The following is a 27,544-nucleotide window of genomic DNA, read 5'->3' as shown; positions in this document are numbered from 1 at the left end:
TTTCACAACCAAGGGTTTCAGGTGTGCCCATAACCTGGTGCTACTAAGAGAGCCTCCCCTTTATCATAGGTGGAGGTAGGTGTAGCCACCAAAACATGAAGTTTTTGGTTTACTCCTAAACCCTAGAGTTTTTGGCGTACTCTAGCTAACCTTGGGTTTAGGTAAATACCCAATAACCTCATGAGTAGTGATTTACAACTTACCGTCAACCCCATTCATGCGTCGGGGTAGTGACTAAGTAGTTGCATATCTATGTGAGTTTTAAAAAAATAAAAATTCTCAAAAAGTTTGTACTTTCTAATAGAATTGGCATTTTGTGAACTAGTCAAAGTATGGCCGCTAACCATTCCATGTGAACCCATACAAACAATCTTTATAACTGAAGAGAAGATCATCAACCTATAGACCATTCACAAATTGTGGGATGTTGATGAACACTTCATCCAAAGGAGAGAGGGGAGCCGATAGTTAGCTTCAAATTTGACAGCCGTGCAAGTGACAAATGAGTTTATCTCTCCAATGGGACGATCAACAATGGCCACAATTTCCCCGTATGATGCTTGATGACCAAGGCTTGCTAATGAATCTGAAATCTCACTTTGGAAATCTGACTTGGTAGGTGACACAAGCTCACTGTTGAAAGGACGCCCTTTCAACAACGTTTCCGTAAAGATTCCTCAAAGATTATGTAAAGATTCCACATGAAGATGGTCATGAAGTAATGAAGGTGAAGATGGATGCTGCAACATGAAGATATAGTTCATGGACGTCATCGAATATCCCGTTATTATTATTTTGAGCCATTACGGCCACTTTGGTAATGTTTACGGGAACCTCATATTTTAAATCGGCACTTGTATTTTGGCCACAGATGCTTGTATAATGAGTAAAGCCAACTCAGTTTCTTGTAATTAAGCTCTGTAGAAGCCTAGGGACAATTCAGGTCATTTGGCCGGACATTAGGTTTGAAGGCTTGGTATAGAAGCTAAAAACTAAGGCTTTGTAAAGGACACATTACGTTATCTCAATTAATATACAGTCGTGGGTTCTGCAGCACACAATAGTGAGCTTCACGCACACACATCGTCGCGCACACTAATCACATTGCAGATATGAGAGTAGGAGCGTGTTAGCATCGAGGAGCTCTCCGCATCGACGCAAGCAATGCAAGCCGATGACCACATCGCGAGCCCGCCTGCTACGAGCTATATTTGGTCGTAAGTACCTCAAACGACATCCGTTCTAAATGATCGAGTAGTCGTTAGAATCATGGAGAGAAGCTCTTCGTGTTGATCTCTTTGTAAACCAGTTTCGGACACTTTGGAAATTGCTGTTTTGAGTCTATCGTGACAGCGATTAGAGATCTTACAGTTATGATTTTCAGGGTTTAGGTGTTTGGCCATATAGGATATATCTTTGTGAGTCTTACCCTCTGATTTCGAGTCATTCTGATATGATTTGAGACTGTTTCGAGCTTGTAGTATTTCGTAGGATGCGTTGTCTGTTTCTTTGCTTTATGGTAGTGTTGTGGTAGGATTAGTGACTGTAGAGTGTTGTTCGTGTCTAGCTCAGGGTTGACAACCCAGAGATTGCCTCCATGCCCTAGTCGGGTCAGCTACGTCCTCGAATTGACAGTTTGTTGGTCTGTGCTCTCGTTGTGCTCCATCGTCCGTCGCGGCGTACCCGCTAACATTGGAGCCCCTACCGGGGAACGAACCCGGGTCACCCGCGTGACAGGCGGGAATACTTACCACTATAAATGTTAGTGGGTACGCCGCGACGGACGATGGAGCACAAAGAGAACACAGACCAACAAACTGTCAATCCGAGGACGTAGCTGACCCGACTAGGGCATGGAGGCAATCTCTAGGTTGTCAACCCTAAGCTAGACACGAATAACACTCTACAGTCACTAATCCTACCACAACACTACCATAAAGCAAAGAAACAGACAACGCATCCTACGAAACACTACAAGCTCGAAACAGTTTCAAATCATATCGGAATGACTCGAAATCGGAGGGTAAGACTCACAAGGACATATCCTATGTGGCCAAACACCTAAACCCTAAAAACCATAAATGTAAGACCTCTAATCGCTGTCGCGATAGACTCAAAACATCAATTTCCAAAGTGTCCGAAACTGATCTACAAATACATCAACACGAAGATCTTCTCGCCCTATTTCTAACGACTACTCGATCATTCAAAACGGATGTCGTTTGAGGTACTTACGACCAAATATAGCTCGTAGTAGGCGGGCTCGCGATGTGGTCATCGGCTTGCATTGCTTGCGTCGACGCGGAGAGCTCCTCGATGCTAACACGCTCCTACTCTCATATCTGCAATGTGATTTGTGTGCGCGACGCTGTGTGTGCGTGAAGCTCATTACTGTGTGCTGTAGAACCCACGACTGTATATTATTTGAGATAACGTAATGTGTTTTTTACAAAGCCTTAGGTTTTAGCTTATATACCAAGCCTTCAAACCTAATGTCCAACCAAATGATCTGAATTGTCCCTAGGCTTCTACAGAGCTTAATTACAAGAAACTGAGTTGGCTTTACTCATGATACAAGCATCTGCGGCCAAAATACAAGTGCCAATTTAAAATATGAGGTTCCCTTGAACATTACAAAAGTGGTCGTAATGGCTCAAAATAATAATAATGGGATATTCGATGACGTCCATGAACTCGTATCTTCATGTTGCAGCATTGATCTTCATCTTCATTATTTCATCACCATCTTCATGTGGAATCTTTATAGAATCTTTGAGGAATCTTTAATGGAATCTTTATGGAAACATTGTTGAAAGGGCGTCCTTTCAACACTCTCCCCCTCCAAATTCTTGTCGTCCCCGACAAGACCCTATGTCTTTGCTGGCCTTGAGGAGTTCTTGATGTCTTGGTGTTGGTTGAAGTTGTTGTGGTAGCCTCTTCTGCAGTTGGTTCCTTTGCGTGATATTAAAGGTGCCTTGAAGTTGTACCTGTAGTGTATCTGAAGCTTGGAACTCTCCCCCTCTGATTGGTTTTTGTATCTTGAATTGCATGAGGTTGTATCGACTTGTTGGTGCAGCAGCTCGTTGTCATTGTAGCTCTAGTATTTGCTTTGCTTGTGGTTGTTATCTCGCAGTTGTACGTGTAAGTTGACTTAAAGCTTTGTCAAGCAGTTTTTTGGCCTCTCCCTTTTGACTTGTCAGTAGATTTGCAATTAGTAGTGTGGGGATATCGTGGTTCTTCTTGTTTTTGTTGTGATAAAAAATAAAAGAGTAAAAGTAAAATATAGCGTATATACAAAATGAAGGTCTTGGATACCTGGATAAGACTAAAGGGAAAAACCCAGTGGAAAAAACTGTCTTTGGTCATAATTAAATGCGAGGCTATATGTACTTAGGTTCTGATGTTATAGAGTTATGCTGAGCTAAAGTACATATGGCCATATGGCTACTAGTATGGGCTTGATATACATGGATAAGTGTTAGTAGCTTGAAGTCCGAGTCATTGTTGTTGAGCAAAGGCTCATAAAACCTGTTTCCGCTTGGTCATTGTCATTTGTTTGTGTAAGTGCATGGGTGGAATAAAAAAGAGTACCTAATGCATATGTCCAATGATGGGACATCTATATGCTTGCACAAAGTTATGCATGTTAAACAAAATGCGGTGCGAGAGAAGAGTATTGATGGGTTCTTCATGGAGTTAGTGTAGCAAGCAAAACATATAGCATGAGTGTTTCAAAAGCTTTCACTACTCACCGGAAGGGTTTTTGCTGTCGAGGTTTCTCCACTCTTCCTCACTGTGTCAAGTGCGTGAGTGTTTTTGTTTTGGACTACTCCGCCTTCTCCACCTTATATATTATATGGACTTTGACTCTTATGCTCACCTCTTCCAGCATGAGCGACATGACTTTATGTATGCTCAACTCTCCAGCTTGAGCTTATACCTGTTAGCTAGACTCATAGACCACATAAAAATATTAACTTGAAGCTTAGGTCTGACACTTCACTCATTTAGTGGCTTAGCTGTCCGACTCTAGACTCTTATGCCATGTAAGTTTAATGGCGACTTGGACTTACCTGATCACGACCTAAAATCCAATTCCATATGCTTTTGCTGTTTAGGCCTTTCTCGTTAGTTTCTGTTTGAGATGCCATGTTGTCCAATACATTGGCATATATCTGCTCTTCATTCCTTGGTAGCAAATTGTGGTTGCTTGATGAGACAGGTATTGATGTTGAAGCAATGGTTGATGAAGTCTTCTTCTTCCAGATAGTGTTCTTCAAAACTGTGACCTCCGCATTTACCGTTGCTTTCTTTTTGCTGTTAAGAGTCTGTAAAGGAGTTGTGTATCTTTCTTGTTGTTGAGCCTCAATCGCGGATTTTGGAACCCACATTGTTCTTGGGCCTGGTGTGATCTCCTTTGCCACTTTCCTTGTTTCTTCTTTGACTTGATGGTACCTTGTCTTTAATTTCCAAATATGGCTATTACTTTTGTAAAAGCCTTGCTCTTGTAGTAATTGATGAGGGATCCATCTATAGGTTGTAGTACTCTTGGGTGTAGCGGGTGGCTGCTCTTCATTTCTTTATGTTTCTTGCTTTTCCTTGGTGATTCCTTGATAAGCTGCTACCTTAGGTAACCAGATTTGAAAGTTACCCTCAGAATCCTTGTGCTTCGAGTAACTCGACTAGAATGAATCTTTGGACTTGCTTGGAGGTGATCTTCACTTGACTTTGTTGGGTAGTGTCATAATAATCAATATCTAATTCTCCTAAATGATTTTCTCATATTAAACTGATCATTTAATGTGGGGAAGTGCCAAGGGAGAAAAAGCTAGAATATTGGTTAAGTTAGCAGACCGGCCACAGTAGGGATCCAAAGGAGGGAAAATAGGGATCCAAAGGGGGGGCCATCTGCAAAAGAGCCATGTGAAACAACGGGCTAAAAAGACCCTAAGGTTCAGCCCATTAAGACTTCCAAAATGCTAAGGTTCCAAAATTCAAAGGTTGTGTCCAAAGGTCAACATTAGGGAAAATTGGATGCTTAGTGTGTGTGCCCAAAAAGTCTTTCTGCATCCCTACATGGGAGGGGGCGAGCCCCAAAGCTAGGGGATGAGAGAGAAAACCACACACACACACACAGGCTCCCTTTACACAAAGGGAATGAGGGACACATGTCAGCTCCCTAGGCCAGATGCCCACAAGGTGTGCCCAATTCCTATTGGAAGACCCTTGAAGTGGACCAATGAGAATTAGGCTAGAGTAAATCTAGTTTAATTAATTTAAAAACATTTAATAAAAGAAACTAATAAGAATTAAGTGTCCTAGAAGACTATTGGGCAGTCTCCCAAGGGGTCCAATGAGCATTCAGAAGCCCCATGGCTTGCCTGATTCCTATTGGCCAGGAGGCAAAGGGGTCCAATGAGGGTTTAGTTTAATTATTTAATTATCTAAAGCTCTCACAAAAGGGGAAAGGGGGACACATGTCAGAAGGCTATCACTTATGCTGCTTAATCCCTATTGGCTTGACCTGGGGAGGTCCAATGAGGCAAAAGCCAGCCTAACTTAGCAGCTAGGGCTCGCCCAAGAGAGAGAGGGGGCTGATTTTTGCTTGGCATTCACTCTCACATTCTCACACTTGACCATGTGTGAAGGGAAAATACTCTATCTCCTCCCAAGCTTTAATGGAGAGCTCATCACCTACTCCAAGCTTGTGAGATAGAAGCCTACATCAACACTCTCTTGGCATGTGGATGCAAATCCAACCAAGAGCCAAGCTTCAATGCATGCTCATCTTCTCTACCAAGCTAATTACTAAGCTAAGCTATGCTAATATGAGTGATTATGTGAGGAGATGTACTTCTTTCTCGTAAGATACTTCTTTTTCCTCTCAATCTACTCTCATACCCTGCTAGCTCTCACCATCTTCGAAGGTGTGTGAGGTCTTGGGTCTGAGAACGGGGATAATTCAAGTTGTGTTTGATTAAGTGTTTTGCTTGGTGTATGAAGCTTCCATCTTCATTGCACTAGCTAGTCTTGAAGGAACACAAAGAATTGTATTGTACAATGTCTCTCTTGATGGGAGAAACCATAATACAAAGCCTTTTGGAGGGGGGACCGGCTCCATGCAAATCCGGTCCTCAACTGTTGTCAATAGCTTAATTGCTCTCTCTTTTGAAAGTATTGTCGATGCTATCTAACTAGGTGTTATGCTTTTTGTTGCTCTCTCCACCCAAGCACTCTTGTAATTCTCATTAGGAATCTATTCTAATGAAATGCCCACTATGTTCATGCTAATTTCCGCTACAAATAAGATTTTAGGCCATTAAATGTTACATTGGTATCAGAGCTCAAGGTTTCTCTTTTCTTGCTCAAGAAGGGAGGTCCTCAAGCTAGCTACAAATGGTTGGTATTATTAATTGCCTGTGAGTAAGTAGAATAGGGATTTTTCAGCCTTTCAGTGCGCCTGCCTTTGTGCAGTTAACGGGGCATCACCGTCGAGAGCTATGGTCTTAATAGTGGAGTCCTACGGGGCTTGCCTACGGCTTAACCACTATTGAGCTATTAGAAGCTTGACAGGAGCCGGTGCTGTTTTGGTGTCGAAAGACCCTCTCTTCTATTCCTTGCAATTAATGGCATTCGAGCCGCGGGTACAGTAGCTTGAGTGCTTTTTCTAAAGGGGTAAAGAGGAGTAGCAACTAGGGCTTGAAGTGCCAAAGTACACCTAAAAAGTTTACACCTAAAAGTTGTTAGAATGGCTGACAATATTAAAGAGAGTGAAATTAATGTTGATAACTTTGATTTTGCTCATGAGCAAGCTACTAATGATGCTTCAATGCTTGTTAATTATCTTGTTTCTAGGCTTCAACAAGCCATGGGCAATCCATCTCTCCAAAGTGAAGTGCAACGGCAGCTCCGTGCTCACGGGATTCTCCAAGTTCATCACCATGACGAGAGAACACCTAGGAAGCCTCCTTGTGAGACTACCAAAAGAGGTCTCTCTCCGATTCGGGAAGAAGAAGAGAATCCATATGAAGGGCTCAAGAACTTACTTCTTGACGATGCATCTCCTTCTCAAAGGAGAACTCAAGAGCCTCCACCGAAGGAACGAGAAAGAAGCGAGTCTCCCGCCACCTCGGCGGAGATAGCTCCACGAAGACGGCGGGCTAAACGCTCTCCATCACCACCAAAGCGGAGAAGACCATCACACTCTTCTCCACGCCATAATTCAAAGAGGGATGATAAAAAGCAAGAGAAGAAAAAGGCGAGAAAGAGGACACCCTCTTCTCCATCTTCTTTATCCTCTTCCTCTTATGAAAGCTATGGTGAAGACGACAAAGATCAAGACAAGAAAAAGGCGAGAAAGAGGTCACCCTCTTCTCCACCTTCTTCAAATTCTTCATCTTCTGAAGAAAGTGATGGTGGAACTTTTGAACCATCAAAAAGAAGAGGCCATAGGAAATCCTATGCCGCATGGAAGAGGTCGTCCAAGCTGAAGAAATTCAAAGAGGGAGGGAAGAGCATCTCTTTCCTTACCTATGATGGCACCTTCGGTGCTACAGACAAAGTTTTGGCCTTTATCCAGCAATTCGATGCGGCGTTTGGAGATGAGGGCTTCACGGAGTCCTCTAAGCTACGCCATGTAGCTATGCACTTTCAAAAGTCCGCCAGACAATGGTGGTCTAGCCTACGAGCCAACGGTGAAGCTCCACGAACATGGAAGGCTTTAAGAGCTTCCATTATGAAGCAGTTTTTGGCCACCGATGCCAAAGACAAAGTACTCACCGAATGGCGAAGCTTAAAGCTCTCTCCCAATGAATCCATCCACAAATATGTAGACAAGTTTTGGGACCTACAACTCAAAGCCACTGTCTTCAAAAAGTTGGATTTTGGAGAGCAAAAGCAACAATTTTGTGCGGGCTTAACCGAAGAAATGGCGGAGTATGTCAACTCCCAAAGGCCACGTACCATATCGGCGGTAATACATCATACTATGGTGGCCTCGCGAATCAATTTCCAAACGGGGGGTAAAAGAAATAATAAGCCCCCGGAAAACAAAGGTTCCAATGAGCCTAAGGGGAAGGACAATGTCCAAAAGTCTCCTAAGGGCAATTCCAACAAAGCTAAAGAGAAGGGAGTTTACAAAGGAAAGAATAAACTCTCTCCTGAAGAGCTTGAGCGCTATCGTAAAGATAACCGGTGTTTCAAGTGCGGCGAACAAGGGCATGCGTACCGCGCTTGTCCCCAAAAGAACAACCGCCAAGATCCTCCTAGAGCTTCTTTGGTTGAAATCCAAGAGGAGGAGATTCACCAAACTCACCACAAAGGATCTCCTCTATGCCATGCTTGGGGAAAGGTAAGAGAACATGATGCTTTTATTCTCTTTGACCCTGGTTCTACTCACAATTTCATATCTATGGAGTTAGCCACCAAGCTAGGCATACAATCCTACGAGATGGGAGATATCCTACCCGCAGACAGTGCCTTCAAGGGGCAAGAAGCTTCAGTCACTCCCTTAATCGGGAAATTGAGGCTTCATGTCCAAGGCTATGTGGACAAAGAGGATTTCTTTATCTCTCCTCTCAAGCATGAGGATGTAATCCTAGGGGCACCATGGTTTGACCGTTTGGCTGCCCATGTTAAATTTCCTGAAAGGAGAATCTCCTTTAAGTTCAGGGAAAAGGACATGTATATAGATGCTAGGGAGATGGGTAACACCATCCCCATTGTACATACACCAGCTTTCAACAAGTCAATAAAGAGCTCTATTTCCGTGTACATGATTTTTGTTAAAGATTCTCAAAATGAACCTAATGCTTTAGCAAAAGAAAATAAAAGCAACCAAAAGGAATTAGAGTTATCCAATTTTCTCAAGGGGTTTCAAGATGTCTTTATTGACGACATCCCTTGTGAGCTACCTCCTAAACGAGGTAATGACGACCATGCAATTGAACTTCTTCCAGGAAGTTCACCGCCTAACAAACCTCCTTATAGAGTTTCTCAAGCTCAACAAGAGGAGATTATGCGGCAAGTGCATGAGTTAATTGAGAAGGGCATGGTTAGGCCTAGCTCATCTCCATTTTGCTCACCTGTGCTATTAGTGCAAAAGAAAGACGGCACATATCGTATGTGTGTCGACTATAGAGCACTAAATAGGATCACTATCAAGAATAGGTTTCCCGTTCCACGGGTAGAAGACCTATTTGATAAGCTACAAGGATCGACCTACTTCAGTAGGATTGACCTAAAAAGTGGCTATCATCAAATAAGGATAGTTGATCAAGACATTGTAAAGACCGCATTTCGTACTACATTTGGTCTTTACGAATACATTGTCATGCCTTTTGGCTTGACTAATGCACCAGCCACATTTAACCGCTTGATGGAGAAGCTGTTCAGACCTCATCGAACCTTCACTGGAGTGTTCTTTGATGATATTATCATCTACTCTAATTCATTAGACGAACACAAGCAACACCTCCAGGTAATATTTCAAGTTTTAAGAGAGAATAAACTTTATGTTAATCGAAAGAAAAGTGAATTTTTCTTGCAAGAGATTCAATATTTAGGTCACATTATCTCTCAAGATGGAATCCAAATGGATCCATCCAAGTTAGAGGTAATAAAAGGATGGCCTAAACCAAGGAATCTTCATGAACTAAGAAGCTTTATAGGTATGTGTGCATACTATAGACGCTTCATAGAAAAGTTCTCACAAATTGCGGGACCATTACATGACCTAACAAAGAAAAATGTTAGGTATACGTGGTCTGCTAAGGAGAACAATGCTTTCGAAAAGCTTAAAGAAAAGCTTATCTCTCAACCTGTGCTTACACTACCGGATCTCTCAAAACCATTTGAGGTCCAATGTGATGCTTGTGGTGATTGCCTTGGGGCTGTTTTGCTCCAAGAAGGGCACGCCATAGGCTATGAGAGTCGAAGGCTCGACCCTGTTGAGCAAGCTCTAGGCATATACGAAAAAGAACTCCTTGCAGTTTTACATGCCTTAGACTCATGGAAGCACTATTTATTGGGGACTCCTTTCATTCTGCGAACGGATCACCAAAGTCTTAAGTACTTCATGACGCAGACCAAGCTCTCCGACAAACAAATGAGGTGGGCAAATTTCCTTTCGCAATTTCATTTTCATATTGCTCACATTGCTGGCAAGCATAATCAAGTAGCCGATGCACTCTCAAGACGACCGAGAGTGAATGCGGTTTCCATAGCAACTCACAATGATCTATCTTCAATGATAGATGAGTATGCTATTGATCCCGATTTTAGAGATGTGATTTCAGCCCTTGCATTAGGGAAGAAAGAAGAACCATTTACTTTACAAGATGGTTATCTTCTCTATGGCAATAGACTATGCGTTACTAACTCACTACGTGAGAAAGTAATGTATGAATCTCATGCTCCCCCATATGCGGGGCATAGAGGGATTCAGTCTACCCTAAAGGGAATTGAAACATATTTCTATTGGCCTACCATGAAAGTGAACATACATGAGTATGTTTCCAAATGTGTGGTATGTCAAAAGACAAAATTTGATAGAGGGAAGCAACTTGGATTGCTTCAACCCTTGCCAATCCCTAATTCACCATGGGAGAGCATATCCATGGATTTTATCTTTGGATTGCCTAAGTCTATCCATGGGAATACGGGAATATGGACGATAGTAGACAGGTTCAGTAAACAAGCTCATTTTATACCTGTCAAAAAGACTATCAAAGCCCATCAAATGGCAACCCTCTTCATTTCACAAATTTTCAAGTACCATGGCTTGCCAATGTCCATAGTGTCGGATAGAGATCCTAGAATGACCAGTAATTTCTGGAAGGGTCTCTTTGAGAATTTAGGAACAAGGCTAAACTTCTCTTCGGCCTATCATCCACAAACTGATGGCCAAAGTGAAATAGCTAACCTAACTATTCTCGATCTACTAAAAGCCTATGTAACGGAAGTAGATCAAAGATCCCAATGGGAGAAGTACTTACCCTTAGTAGAGTATGCTTACAATAACACTGTACATACTTCTACAGGAAAAGCACCTTTCGAGGTAATTGAGGGAAGATCAAAAAGTCCCTTGCTACTTAAGGTACATGGGAAGATCTTCGCTGCAGATGAGTATAGCCGAGACGGACAAGAATCTTTCCAAAAGATTAAGGATGCTATCTCTATCTCACAGCAAAGGCAAAAGGCTGCTGCTGACAAGCACAGAAGAGCCCAAGCCTTTAAAGAAAACGATTGGGTCTTGTTAAAGTTTCCCAAGGCTCGATTAAGGCACACGACGGGCAAGAATCCTACGGGCCACCAAAAGTACTATGCTAAACTAGCAAAAAGGTACTATGGTCCCTTCCAGATTCTTAGGCCAATCAATGAGATGGCCTATCAACTTAAGTTGCCCAATCATTGGCTCATACACAATGCTTTTCATGTGAGCCTCTTAAAGCCTTACAAAGGAGAGCCACCTCAAGAACCAACTATTGAAGACCCACCGGAGATTGAGGACCACGAGGAGGTGCTGCAGCCCGAGTCCATTCTCCGACATGAAGACAAGGTATTAAGAGGCGGTAAGATTATCCGACGATATCTTATTAAGTATAAGAATTATCCTTTTGAAGATGCTAGATGGATGCAAGGCATACAATTAAAGGATAACCTAAACCTTGTCAATGCTTACAATGCTTCCCAAGAGTAAGCAAATGTACAAAATGTTAAAAATGAACAAAAATTTTTGTCTTATAAGACTCTCTTTTTCTTGATTTGTGCACAAAAATGAAGTAGTATGCATGCTTAGATCAAGTTTGTGGAGACGACGTCTCCCAAACACCAAGTAGAGCTTGTCACTCTACTATGGAAGACTGATAGGACTAATGTGCAGACATGCTTGCGGCAGCTTCAGGCTCTCAAGCGCCAAATGGACTAGTCATCCATTATGGAATGATGTCGTAGGGTAACATAGGGATCCTCTACCCGCTAAGAAAAGGACTCATGCATATGCTTTATCTTCTCTACACCATAGTCGAGGACGACTATGATTTCAAGAGAGAGGTAGTGTCATAATAATCAATATCTAATTCTCCTAAATGATTTTCTCATATTAAACTGATCATTTAATGTGGGGAAGTGCCAAGGGAGAAAAAGCTAGAATATTGGTTAAGTTAGCAGACCGGCCACAGTAGGGATCCAAAGGAGGGAAAATAGGGATCCAAAGGGGGGGCCATCTGCAAAAGAGCCATGTGAAACAACGGGCTAAAAAGACCCTAAGGTTCAGCCCATTAAGACTTCCAAAATGCTAAGGTTCCAAAATTCAAAGGTTGTGTCCAAAGGTCAACATTAGGGAAAATTGGATGCTTAGTGTGTGTGCCCAAAAAGTCTTTCTGCATCCCTACATGGGAGGGGGCGAGCCCCAAAGCTAGGGGATGAGAGAGAAAACCACACACACACACACAGGCTCCCTTTACACAAAGGGAATGAGGGACACATGTCAGCTCCCTAGGCCAGATGCCCACAAGGTGTGCCCAATTCCTATTGGAAGACCCTTGAAGTGGACCAATGAGAATTAGGCTAGAGTAAATCTAGTTTAATTAATTTAAAAACATTTAATAAAAGAAACTAATAAGAATTAAGTGTCCTAGAAGACTATTGGGCAGTCTCCCAAGGGGTCCAATGAGCATTCAGAAGCCCCATGGCTTGCCTGATTCCTATTGGCCAGGAGGCAAAGGGGTCCAATGAGGGTTTAGTTTAATTATTTAATTATCTAAAGCTCTCACAAAAGGGGAAAGGGGGACACATGTCAGAAGGCTATCACTTATGCTGCTTAATCCCTATTGGCTTGACCTGGGGAGGTCCAATGAGGCAAAAGCCAGCCTAACTTAGCAGCTAGGGCTCGCCCAAGAGAGAGAGGGGGCTGATTTTTGCTTGGCATTCACTCTCACATTCTCACACTTGACCATGTGTGAAGGGAAAATACTCTATCTCCTCCCAAGCTTTAATGGAGAGCTCATCACCTACTCCAAGCTTGTGAGATAGAAGCCTACATCAACACTCTCTTGGCATGTGGATGCAAATCCAACCAAGAGCCAAGCTTCAATGCATGCTCATCTTCTCTACCAAGCTAATTACTAAGCTAAGCTATGCTAATATGAGTGATTATGTGAGGAGATGTACTTCTTTCTCGTAAGATACTTCTTTTTCCTCTCAATCTACTCTCATACCCTGCTAGCTCTCACCATCTTCGAAGGTGTGTGAGGTCTTGGGTCTGAGAACGGGGATAATTCAAGTTGTGTTTGATTAAGTGTTTTGCTTGGTGTATGAAGCTTCCATCTTCATTGCACTAGCTAGTCTTGAAGGAACACAAAGAATTGTATTGTACAATGTCTCTCTTGATGGGAGAAACCATAATACAAAGCCTTTTGGAGGGGGGACCGGCTCCATGCAAATCCGGTCCTCAACTGTTGTCAATAGCTTAATTGCTCTCTCTTTTGAAAGTATTGTCGATGCTATCTAACTAGGTGTTATGCTTTTTGTTGCTCTCTCCACCCAAGCACTCTTGTAATTCTCATTAGGAATCTATTCTAATGAAATGCCCACTATGTTCATGCTAATTTCCGCTACAAATAAGATTTTAGGCCATTAAATGTTACAGGTAGTCTGGTAGAACTCTGATTTCATTACCCAGACTTGTCGTATGGTTTGTCCAGTGGAAGACCTTCTCTTTTGCTTTTTGTACCTGTCCTTTCTCTTGGTTGAGTTATGTGATTGACGTTGACGGCTTTGTTGATTCCTGACTGAGTGGTTGTCATGGGATGGATATCGCCAGGCTGTCATCTTGGGCTTGTTGACCCAAACATCTGAAATTCCTTTCTTGTAGCCTTGTGCAATAATTGACTCGCTTGATGTGATCCATCCTGTTACCTTTTCTTGTTGAGGTTGTTCCTGTGATTGTATCCAAATTGGATCATTAACTTTAATCTGTGCCTTGGATACTAGCACTTGGTTGACGTGTTTTGACTTCCTTTGGAGACGTTCGGGCGATGGAAACTTTGGTTGATAGACTTTTTTCTTGGGTTTCCATTGTTTTGTTGATGGTTTGGCTTTTGATGTAGAGGCTTTGTCTTGCACTTGCATTGGCTGGGCTAGAGACTGTGGGCTTACTTTAGCTTTGCCTTTTTCAATAGCCAAGAATCTTTGAACTGTTGTAGGCTTGACCTCTGTTGCCACTTGATAGCTTGTCGTGATGACCATTGTTGAAGATTCAGGCTCGTCTTCAAAGACTTGTGCCCATGGCTTGGACAAATTCAAGTGTGTTCCCATTTGTCGAGAATCTACCACCAAGAATTTTTCTTTGACATTCTGTGAGTGTAGTTGGAGAGTAGCTTCTGCAATCCCCATGCTTATAACATCTACTTCAGGTGAGAGATTTACCTTTATCTGAATATCATAAAGCTTTGGCTTACCTAGAAGTAACCACATGCCATATGACATGACATTAGTCGTGGAATTTGTATCAATTTCTGCCATAAATTTCATCTTGACTCCGTCTTGTGCACTTAGCAAAAAGTTGATCTTCTTTGGTACTAGATTGCCTGTGTTCTCTTGAGTGACTTGAGCAATCTTTGGCCTGGACTCCTTGTCGTCTTCTTCTTCATTGTTCACACTTGTGAGTTCATCTGTGTGTTCTAGCTCTTGCTTGACCACCATTTCCTCTGATATGTCTTTTGGAGAGACAAAATCAGCATTTGGTTCCTGTAGAGTCATAGGCTCTTCTTCCTCGATTTCAACTATTGAAATGTCACCAATAGTGTCTGAACTTCCTGTCAATTGCTGCACCTCTTTTTTGATTGATTCCAAGTCTTCATATTGCTCGTTTGTAGGCGCTGGACCTGAAGCATCTTCTTTGGATCTTAGCCCTTCTTCCTGCAACTTTTCTTTGTTGACTTGCGGCTCCTCCTTTGTACTATGCATTCCATTTGGATAGTTTGTAATCAAGTGTGTTATTGCACACTGATCGCAAAGAGCACCTATTTCTATATGACCAGTATTTGGGCTAGGTATCTGGTTTTGTGTTATCCCCATAGCTGATAACCCTGTTTCGAACTCATACTCAAATTCGTCATCTATCTCACCCATAACCCTTAGCATGTAGTAGGGGACTATGTCATACCCATTCTCATCGCAAAATTTTGTTGGTGTGGTCTCATTAACACAGACATCCAAAGTAGCCAATATCTGCGTCCACTCTAGCGGTTCTAACGCCTCTTCCGGAAAAGGTTCTCTTATGTAAGCATCATCCTCTAAGACCCTCTCTAAGGAATTCTCATTTCTCCCAAAGTCACTACATTCCGATGCTCCGGACATCCAGATTTCTTTCTTTTTGCCCATCCACGGATGGTCTGTTGATCCACTTTGTGTTGCAGAATCAAAATCTTCCACGGGCATTCTAGTTACATCTTGGTAGCTATGATTTCTCATATTTACACGTGTTGTGGTTTTAGCATGTCTCAAGTATAGATAATCATAACCCCAATCTTGTACCATCTTGAGTTGCCTCATGAATGGTCTTCCAAGGATGATTTCATAGTTGCCTTCTGAACCCAAATATGAAGTCAGATTTGAATTTTGAATTTTCTACAGTGAATTCCTAAGTCTATCACGATAGACTCACCAGAGTGTTACTGGGATATAGTTTTTCAACTTTTTTTACAGATTTGAGTTCCCCCTTCTCTTGAGATACTACTCATCAAGTTTCAACCAATTGGGAATACTTTTCCTTTGTAACTTGCATCAAACAACAGTTTCTTTTCTGGTCTTATGAAGTAATCCTCTTAGATGCACTTACAATACTCCAAATTTACTCAAATTTTAACCATAGGCTCACAACGACATGTAGAACAAGGCCCTAAGGTCAAGTTTTCAAAATTTCATTTTTTGTGAAAAAACCCTAGTCTATCGCGATAGACTCAGCATATTCTTCAGTTTTTAAAATTTCCCAGATTTCTCTTAACCACTGTGTTCCCTATGCTCTGTACACCTTGCTCACCAATTTTCACTTGTTTTGGACTTTTTCTTAGGTCTCTAACTCCAACTCTAGAATTCTGAGTCTATCTGATCACTAGAAAATAGACATAGGATGACTTCCCAATGTCCAAAATCCACCAAATTTTGTGTGTAACCTCCTGAGAGGCTAAACAAGCTATGCTCCAGAGGGTTTTGAAAATTTCAATTTCTTTGGCCCTTCTTTGAGTCTATCACGATAGACTCAACAAGTACCCCTTTTATAGGTCAAACTTGAACTTTGACTATACCACTGTGTCCCAATACCTCTCCTTAGTCCTCCTGCCAATTTTCAAGTGGTTTGGACTTTTACTTTGTCAGTTAGACCAGATCTGGTGTTTTCTACAAGCTGAATCCTCTCAAATGGTCTTAGACCCACTTTCTGATGTCCAAATGACTTCAAAATTTTTATGTGTCGTTGATAGCACCTTTCCAAGCTATGCCACAGAGGTTTTTGAAAAATTCAGTTTCTATCACTGGGTTCTTAGTCTATCGCGATAGACTCACCAAGTATGCCAAAATGACATTTTTTTCAAATTTTCTCTTCACAGATGTGTTCCCTACCCTCTGTAGATCATGTATACCAAGTTTCACAAGGTTTGGAAATTTGGTCAAGTCCCTTTACCCAATTTGTCTCTGAAGTCTGACTCTAAACACTAGACTTGAGGTTCAGTGGTCTTCTTGATGTGCAATTTCAAATTTGAAATGATGGTTAAGGTCTAGGTGAGGAGTGGATTCAAGCTATCTAGTCACAATTTCCAAAAACTGTCCCACTCAAAATGTCATGAGTCTATCGTGATAGACACAGCAGATTGTGCAAGAAAAGTCAACTCAAAATTGTGACTTCACTTTTAGATTCCTCTTACTCTCTTGTGTCTATCCCTCAAATTTCATGCAATTTGGACACTTGGTTTGTGTTTTGGGTCATTTTTAGTGTTTTTGTCAGAACCTGAATCTTTATCTGGGCTTTAGATTCACTTCTAGTGATCCAAACACCTTGAAATTTGGTGTGTATGCTATGTAGGCTTTGCTTAAGCTATCCCTAGGAGGGATTTGCAAAATAAGGTCCACAGCTAAATATCCCCAACCTATCGCGATAGGCTCATAAAGTTTCCCAGTTTTGGTCTTTTTACAAAGTTCTCTTCACAACTAGTTTCCTTATCCTCTGTATAGTGAATACACAAAGTTGTGCAATGTTTGGACTATTGGTCAAGGTCTTTTTACCACTGTGTCTCTGAACTTAGACTCTAAATACCAGACTTGAGGTTTGGTGGTCAAGCAGGTGTCCAAGTACACTCAATTTTTGGGAGCAGCCTTGTATTGATGTGTTTTACCTATGGTATGAGGGGTTTTTCCTGATTGTGAGTCTATCTCCAATTCACCAGTCTATCGTGATAGACTAGGTAGAGAGCCACTGGAAAGTATTTTTTTCTCTGTTTTTGGACAGTTTGGTTCCCAATTCCCTTAGAAGCCTATCCCCAAAGTTTCATTCAATTTGGACTTCTTTTCCTTTGGATTCAAGTATTTCACAGTTCACTTCCTTACACTCGGAAAAAGCAAATTCCCACTTAGATACACAAGCATTCATGCAAATGCTTTGAAATTTCACATACAAGCTCTAGAGCATATGCAAAACAAGGTCTTGAGGTCAAACTTTTTGTTTTTTGAAAATTGCAGATTTGGTTTCAAATTTTTGTTTTTTGGGTTTTTTAGAGTTTTTTTTTTTTGGATTACACCAAATCTGTGTTTTCCCCCTACCTTAAGGTCTCCAATGCAAAAACAAGCACTCAAATCGGCTTTCAAACGACCATTTTAGAGCACTTTTACCATAATCAGCACAATTCCGCCTTTTGTGTTTTCAAGCACATTTTCATGTCAAAATTGCTCTAGATCAACATCAGATGTCCTACACTACCTAAAGTCCTACTTTGGATGGTTGAATGGTTGTTTTTGCTTTCTGGCAAGCAAACAGCCTCCTGCTTACCTTTTGCATTTTTCTTTGAGTTTTTTCTCTTTCAAGTTTTTCACAACCATAAGTCACAACCAAACACACAAGCCATAAAACCTAATCTAAACACACAACAAAATAATATAACCATACCTCAACCTCATGGTGGACCACCTCGGCAAGACGCAGGCTCCCTGGCTATCCCTCAGTCAAGAGATCCGCTCTCTGACTTCCCACTAAGAAGGCAAATGGTGACAACACTCTAGAAAACTCTAGAGAAACGCTATACTATCAAACACGAGTGATGCGGTCTACGCTAGTTTAGGCGCTTCGTCCCGGGTAGCGGCGCCAATGTTAGCAGGTACGCCGCGACGGACGACGGAGCACAGCAAGAACACAGACCAACAAACTGTCAATCCGAGGACGTAGCTGACCCGACTAGGGCATGGAGGCAATCTCTGGGTTGTCAACCCTGAGCTAGACACGAACAACACTCTACAGTCACTAATCCTACCACAACACTACGAAACACTACAAGCTCGAAACAGTCTCGAATCATATCTGAATGACTCGAAATCGAAGGGTAAGACTCACAAGGACATATCCTATGTGGCCAAACACCTAAACCCTGAAAACCATAACTGTAAGATCTCTAATCACTGTCGCGATAGACTCAAAACAGCAATTTCCAAAGTGTCCGGAACTGATCTACAAAGACATCAACACGAAGAGCTTCTCGCCCTGATTCTAACGACTACTCGATAATTCAGAACGGATGTTGTTTGAGGTACTTACGACCAAATATAGCTCGTAGCAGGCACGCTCGCGATGTGGTCCTCGGCTTGCATTGCTTGCGTCGACGCAGAGAGCTCCTCGATGCTAACACGCTCCTACTCTCATATCTGCAATGTGATTAGTGTGCATGACGGTGTGTGTGCGTGAAGCTCACTACTGTGTGCTGCAGAACCCACGACTGTATATTAATTGAGATAACGTAATGTGTTTTTTACAAAGCCTTAGGTTTTAGCTTATATACCAAGCCTTCAAACCTAATGTCCGGCCAAATGACCTGAATTGTCCCTAGGCTTCTACAGAGCTTAATTACAAGAAACTGAGTTGGCTTTACTCATGATACAAGCATCTGCGGCCAAAATACAAGTGCCGATTTAAAATATGAGGTTCCCGTGAACATTACAAAAGTGGCCGTAATGGCTCAAAATAATAATAATGGGATATTCGATGACGTCCATGAACTCGTATCTTCATGTTGCAGCATCCATCTTCATCTTCATTACTTCATCACCATCTTCATGTGGAATCTTTATAGAATCTTTGAGGAATCTTTAATGGAATCTTTATGGAAACATTGTTGAAAGGGCGTCCTTTCAACACTCACACTTGCTACTTAATTGCTCTCCTTCTTGCAAGGCACTTTCTGAGTCCGAGTTAGAGTCCATGTCTGGTGATACTCCTCTTGCATTGTTAGTGCTAGGAGCCTTATTACTCCCCAACATGCTTGTCAAGCATGCAACCTCCACCTATAGCCTCTTGTTTTCCTCATCCATAACTTCATTTCTCTTTGACATAGCCTCATTTTCTTGGACGATAGCATCATATGATGCTTTCTAGTTGTTTATTTTTCCAGCATGCACACCAATTTTGAAACCAAATGGCCACCTGGCAAGGGCATAACCCTAATTGCTTTACAATCAAGGATTTTCTTTCAAGCTCTAGTTTGAGATTCATGTTGCAGCTCATCTCTAAGTACTGCACTTGGTCAACATTTGGGTAATGCTTTTTCTCATTTTCATTATTCATCAGCTCATTGCACAAATCATCATCCTTAAGAGGATTGCACATCTCGCTAACCATAATATGGTGGCATTGTTAATTCTTAGCTAACGGTATGCGATCTTGAGAGGCCAAGGATAACCCCATCAGAGCAATGAGTCTGACAACAAGTTGATCGATTTGCTCACCCTTGCACAATTTCATCTTCTGATTTGATCATCCCTAATTGCTCTTTATTTCCAAGCTTTATGAACAACAAACTTGGCTATTTTTTGCTCCCAAAATCGCTACCATATAGCTTTGATACCACTTGATGAGGAAGCGGATGAATCTTTAACAGACATAGCTAGGAGGGACAAAGAGAAGACAAGAGAGGAGAGGGGAATAAGATAAGGCTCGCATGCTATATAAATGAAAAAAGAGTTTTAAATTAGGTTTTAGTGAGCCTTATAAAGGCTTTACATTTAGACGTTTACACATAGGCAGCCGCCCAAGTTGGGCTAACTCAATGAAGGAGCATTGGGTGTGGTCAAACGATATTGCCTCTCAATTCAAAGCAAAAATGACTTTGTACTTTTTTGCTTGGCACAAGACTCTCACATGTATGAAAACGACTTACAATCTCTTGGGTTTAGGTCATGGTAAGGGTGCACAGGATGGCACAGGTGCAATTATCAAGAGACATTTGACTCCAAGTAGTTGAAGCTAGAATATATAAAATTGTAATGGGGCAGATGTGGTTTCATTTTTTCGAGAGATTATGTCTGATGAGGGTATTGCCACATATGTTTCCAAAGTATGACAATGACTAGGGTCTTTTGGGAGTTGAAGGAAGGTGATGTGGATAGGAGCAACCGTTGGGATTTCAAAGGTGATGTGGATAGGAGAAACCGTTGGGATTGCAAAGCCATCGATGGTGCTCATGGGCTACATTGTGTCTCTAGCTACTCCTTAATAAATGGAGAATCTCTTAGGTCTAGGGAACTCTCATGCTTGTGTAGTGCTTGTCTACAAGGTCTTTGGAGGCGGTGTTACAACAATGAACATGTTCCAAAGTGGGAGTGTGTTACCCTTGAACCTTTAGAAGATTTTGAACTTGATGTGATGAAATTAAAGAGGTTGCATATGAAGGGAACCATGATCTTTTGAGTGGTGCACTGAGGAGCATGCATATTTATTTGTCTCAAAGTGCAGGGTTGAGAAGCAAAGGTCTAAAACCTTGATAAGAGATGTATAATGGGGAAATTTTTGCCATGCCAGTTCAGTTATTATCAACAGACTTTGTTATGAAAAAGAAAATGGAAATCCTTACAAGTCCAAGCTATTATTAAGTAAGCATGAAACTAACTTTCCATAGTAAACACCACCTTGTAAGAGCCGTGCTCCACCTAGGAGAACATTCATGATGTCACCAAAAGCATTTGAGGATATTTATAAAATCACTCCTTATGATGTATAGCTTTCATAAATCTAATGTAAGTTTCCTTTTTATCTCAGTATGCATTTTTCCTTGACTTCATAAAGTGGTTCAATGCTTTGTTGTTTATAGACCCAATGGTGATCTCTCTTGAAGTTTCTCAATGAAAAATATCCAACACAAAGTGTCTATGTCTATATTGGCACAAGTGTCTCTATCTGTGCTGTCTATGCAAGGTGCATACCACTTGATGCAATAGAAGCAAGAATTAGGTATACATTGTAACTCTAGTTCTATAGGGGACCTACCCATCTACCAATCAAGAACCAAGGCATAGGATTGACAACCACTTCTATATTGGCCGTCCTCTATGAATTAAGAGGAGCTACATAACCAAGGATATGACACAAACTTGCACTGACAAAATCCACACTACATTATCTAAACATGGGTGGGGCACCAAATGAAATGGTAGCTCCATCTCACAACTCTATCAAACTATTACTAGCCTTGTTGCTAGAACTACACAAAAATATAGAGTAGTTACTTGATGGTATGGAGGTAATCTAGTGGTAGCCCTATATTCACCTCTCAGCCACTAGAACACTACCTCATGCACACCCCAAGAAAAAAACTTAATAGAAGCACTTTTGTACAAGACTCATACATATATGAGGGTATACAAGGGATGTTCCATCACAAAAAAAGTTATAGTATTGATCACAACTACTCTCAAGGTGTGCACCTTTAAGAAACTATTCATATAATGTGCATTCAAAGGGTATTTAACAAACCCCTTTACTTACATGTTTAAGGTAATAAAATGACCCCCTTTTCCTTAAAAAATTCTCCAAAATCAATTAAACCCCATTTTTGTTAAATATAATCCTGTTAAAATTTTGAAATTTTTGGTAATTAAAAAGTGCATTTGTATGCACTCACATGGTAACTTACATGTCTAAGAGGTGAACCCTTTGAGAAGCTACTTAAGTGTTTACAATGTTACTTGCTTTTACATGTTCTTGTCCACATTAGTCTACCTTCATAAATAATCAGATCCTTTAGGCAATAGCTATGCTACAACACGTTTGGGTCGATCTCAAGAGGATTCTGCTCTTCCATTTACTTTAGGATACACGACGTCCCAAGAGGATTTACCATCACTTTGTATTCTGAGTCATCCGCTGTGTGTGTGTGTGTGTGTGCACGCGCGCGTGTGCACGCGCGCATTGGCACGCGTGCACGCGCGCATTGGCACGCGTGCATGTGCACGCATGCCAGTGCAACATGTGTGTGTTTCTTTTGATAGGATTCCATGAGACGTCAAAGATTTATGTGAGAAATGAGCAGTGAGGACTTAGAACTCAGGAGTCTTTAGTTTGCTACAATACATCACAATTCAAAAATCTGCTTCCACATTGCTCCATGTGGTAGCTTGCTTTGTGCAGTGTCTTCCTCTGTTTAACTCACACCCAGCTTTTTTTACCGACCGCACGTGCATCAGATTTATATAGTAGCAAATCTCTCTCTCTCTCTCTCTCTCTCTCTCTCTCTCTCTCCCCCCCCCCCTCCATCTCTCCATTTTCACTTCAAATGTCTCTCATGCGAAATCTACTTCAACATCCATTAGCATCTCTATCATCTCCATCTTGCTGGCAATAGTCGCTAGCAGCATGAAGAACAATGGAGCATCCACTATGATCATTGTAGCCATCGTTAGTGATTGTAGAAAATTCACGATTACAAGTTCTCTCTTGTTCTATGTGTGTGTGTGTGTGTGTGTGTGTGTGTGTGTGTGTGTGTGTGTGTGTGTGTGTGTGTGTGTGTGTGTGTGTGTGTGTGTGTGTGTGTGTGTGTGTGTGTGTATCTCTCTCCCATTGTAACCCCCTATCTTCGATATGCCAGCAAAGGTTATTGCATATGTTAACTTTAATGCTTTCACAGTGAAATCAATGCCTTTGTTAGGCTTGTCTTAGACAATCAATCCACTGCAATTGACCACAACACTGACAAGAAGCTTTGTATGCATGTCTTGCAATCAATTTGTAATTACCTCCGTTCTCATCTTCTTAAAACGAACCATAGTTTCTCATGCATTGAAAACAGACCAAAGCTATCTTGTCTTGCCTAACAACTTGCTTTTTGGCCATAATCAATGGACTTTAATTGAAGACATCACGGACAAAAACCTTTGTGATGTCCTCGCTTTTTACCCTCTGAAAACAACCCAAAACTTCTTAACCTTGCCTTGAATATGCCTTCAAGTTGCAATCGTAGATGATTGCATCTACAACCCATAGCTTCTTCACTATGCCTTGGAAGAAGTTGTTCCTTTGATATGCAAGTGTGGGTCATTGCAGGATGTGTGTGTGTGTGTGTGTGTGTGTGTGTGTGTGTGTGTGTGTGTGTGAGAGAGAGAGAGAGAGAGAGAGAGAGAGAGTACACACACATGCATAAACAAAGAACACATACACACACACACACATTGAGAGAGGAAAAGAGAGAGAGAGAGAGAGAGAGAGAGAGAGAGAAAGCAAAGAGAGAGAGAGAGAATATGAAATGAAATGTTACATTAAACGTCTTCAAAATGTCAAAATGATTTATGAGACCAATCCCATAAACTCCTTGTGGATCTAGTCTAATGTTTGCATTGTCCAAGAAAGTAGAGCATCGGTTGGTGAAAAGCTTTGTCAATGTCCGTCTTAAAATAGACGTACTATGACATATATATATATATATATATATATATATATATATATATATAGAGAGAGAGAGAGAGAGAGAGAGAGAGAGAGAGAGTCATAGGTTTAGGATTTAGTTTTTATATTTAAGTTAGAGTTTAGGTTTAAATTTAATATTAGAGCTTTGGGGTTGGGTTTAGAATTTAACTCTATATTTAAAGTTTAGAGCATAGTTAGGGATATTTAATGATAGTTAGTTATGAGAGCTTATGTTTAGATTTAAGATTAGATTTTGGATTTAGTTGTTATATTAAAGTTTAGCTTCGGTCTATATCAAGGATTAAATTTAGAGTTAGGTTTATGATTATGTTCGCAGTAGGTTTATGATTATATTTGTCTTTCTCCCTCTCTTTCTCTCTACAGATACGGCATTAGGTTGGAAAGCTTTCAATGACATTGTACCTCACAATGGAGTCAGACATGCAATGTACACAGTAAAATGGTGCGTACACCACAAAACGGTGTCTTCGCTTACAACCATAGCTCTTTGAGGTAGTTTGCATTAGGGAATGGCTACAGCTGAGCAAGAGACAAAGGCGTTTTGTCCACTACATGCATTGTCATGTAGACGTGGGTGTATAGATTTCTCGTAGACACAAATATAGGCATTGACAATAAAGACGAGATTATAACTCGATGGTTCTAATCTCCATGCACCTCTAGACCAAGGTGTGCGGGGATCAAACATGGCTAGAGAATTTGAGGTAGTTTATAGTGTGATCTATGGTTTCTTGACTGTGAGGGAGATTAAGAGAGAGAGAGAGAGAGAGAGAGAGAGAGAGAGATAAGAGACAGAGGATGCCAATAGAATATTAAATTTACGTTCAAGGTATAAGGTTTTTACATTCATTATTAGTAGTGACGACGATGTGGGACCATCCAACCGAAACGCCTATCTCTCAACAAGGATCTTATGTCCTTGTAATCAATACAAACATGTTGTGCAATAGACAAGACAGGTTTCTTTGCAGCACGTTTGCGAATTTGGCGAATTTGACCCATCTATTATAGATTGAGTTTTTGTCAATTACAACTCTAATGCTAGCGAACAGGTAGCAATCTTGCAATTCTATAGACGTGCTCGTAGGCACTTTACTCAAGCAACATACGTGAGTCCACAAGATGCATCCTCTGACATCTTGGAGGGTGATCATGCAGAGCGCATTCCCAACGAGGCTATGTGAGCCCAAGATCAACAAAATGATCAAGATGATCATGGATTCAAAAGGCTTATCTATTTTTAATGAAAAGTAAAGGCGATACGCCATTGTATGGTGGAGCATGTGTGTCTAAATTGAAGGTGCTCCTGGTTCTTCTCAACATGCAGGCAAAGTTTGGATGGAGTCACACTAGCGTCACAAAACTTTTCAGGTGATCTAATACAATGTGTCTACTTCAATAAAAAACTCTAAATGTATAATGTACCAAATTACTTACACAAGTGTTTTGAATTCTTTCGCTATGTAGATTGCTCAAAGAGCACAATACTGCCAGCTGATAACGTGATGCCAGATTCCAGAGAGGAAGCAAAAAAGATCTTGCAAAACTTGGGGATTGGAATTGGAGTTGATCTCTTTAGATAGCTAATTCTAGTGTTAGAAGTTTACAGCTACTGGTGATGTGTTAGTTCAAGCAGTAGACTGGATAAGGAAATAAAAGATGAACTGCAATACATTTACTGGAATGAGAAATAGACTGAAGTATTGAGGATGATGTTCAGATTCAGATTCAGATTCAGATTCAGATTCAGATTCAGATTCAGATTCAGATTCAGATTCAGAGAGAATGAGTACAAAGTATGTATGATTGAAGTACACTGGACTACTGTATTTAGGATTACAGATGAAAGATTACAGATAAAGATGATGTACCTCAAGAACAGCTCGAGAACTAAGGATTATGAATCAAAAGCTAAGCAGAAGTACAGCCGACAAATGCCAACCCTATTACAATGTAATGGGTCCTATTTATATGCCTTGGGAATTACTGTGGTAATTGTCGTGGTAATTACTGATTGATCTGCTATTCGTCTCACAAGAGCCGGTTCCCACCTAGTGAGACTGTCTGAGCCATCTACATCCTTCCCTTCTTTCTTAGCAAGATTCCAAAATTTCTGAGAAAAAATCCACCGTCTGATTCTTCTGGAATTTTGCTCGTTGAGTGCTTGACACCCCTATAGTTGTAGTTCCATGGGCATCCAGCCAAGTCGAACTAAAAAAAAATCCATCGTCTAATTCTTCTAGTGCTAGGTTGTTAAGTGCTTAACACCCTTATAACTGTAATTGCAAGGGTCGTCCAGCCAACTGACACCAACCCCTGAGTGGTAAAATCCAGCGTCTGTTGCGGAGACTGTTGGAAAAATCCACCGTCTGATTCGAAGACCGGCAGAAAAATCCTTGACCAAATTCTGAGATGGAACTACCTAGTATCCTTCCACTGAACCCGCTTCCGTTTACCCTTTGGCCTAGATGGCATCTGAGAAGTCCCAGTGCCAGCATTCTCCTTCTGAATGAGGCGATAAATGGCCTCCTGCTCAAGCTGATCCCGCCTTTCTGTGGTCATCTCGATTTCATAAGGCGTGAGAGGATGATAAGTTTTGGTATCGGGATCATAGAGCGTGCGTCTGCCTTTGGTGAGCCAAGTTCTGGCCAGTTTGTGACAATGCAAGGCTCTATGGATCCATCCTTCTGGAAGAGGTTGATTGGTTTTGATATGAGCTTCAAAAAGAATCTCAGTCATCTCTCTGTACTATGGTCTTAGGCCTGGTTTAGCCGTAATGTCCTTTTCAAGCAGTTTAGAGGACTCAATAGTGAGTTGCAACAGTTGGTTGGTGATCTTAGTGAGGCCTCTGATATGAATTTTCCACTTGCCCATACACAGTTTGATCCTCTGCACCTCATCTCTCAGCTCCTGGAGATCATTCAGTTGGAGAGCATCGTTGAACTGTGTTTGCCAGGTTTTCCATTCCACAGTTGATCGCTCATACCAATCCTGAAGATCATCAATAATCTTGAAATATGTGAGCCGATCGACAGGTTCTAGATGTTGAGGGTAAAGTGCTAGAAAAAATCTTGGTAATTCTGCCTCTCTTGCTGGTAAAACATACAAGAGAACTAGGGAATCAGACACAAATTCCAAGAAGTTAAGGAAAACCTGGTTCTCTTGCTGCATCATCTTTCTGGTTATTTTAACCAGCTGAAACAGTCGTCGGAGAGCAGTTGTCTGTTCTCCCACTGACATTCGAGTTTGAGGTCCCTTGTTGGTGGCAGTCTGGTCTTCAAGAATAGCTCGCATCCTTTGGTCCAGAACTCCCCTAGCCATCTGCATTTGGACTAAGACCTCTTTGAATTGATTCTGGACATCCTTCATGCATTTATATGTCAGCTTGTTCCCCAGCAAAAGCTCTAATTCCATGGCCAGAGAGCGACAATCTGCAGTAGACTGCCGTTGCCAATGTGGATTGGTTATTCTCTCTTCAGCAGTTAGTATCCATTCAGGCACCCTTTCTAACAGTTGTATTGTACTGGGATGCGTAGGCAATTGGCAGGCCTCTTGATCATGGAAAGCAGCTGATTTCCAATGCTCAACCAT

The 27,544-nt window shown here is 41.4% G+C and overlaps 1 pseudogene; it reads right to left on the bottom strand.

The window, feature by feature from the left end:
• Positions 1–250: 250 nt before the first annotated feature.
• LOC147433988 (uncharacterized) lies at positions 251–27,544 on the bottom strand (annotated as a pseudogene).

This window comes from Adiantum capillus-veneris, chromosome 19 (assembly GCF_014529385.1).
Source record: "Adiantum capillus-veneris isolate H3 chromosome 19, ASM1452938v2, whole genome shotgun sequence".
NCBI classification, from domain to species: domain Eukaryota; kingdom Viridiplantae; phylum Streptophyta; class Polypodiopsida; order Polypodiales; family Pteridaceae; genus Adiantum; species Adiantum capillus-veneris.
This window is presented reverse-complemented; position numbering and strand designations above follow the sequence as displayed.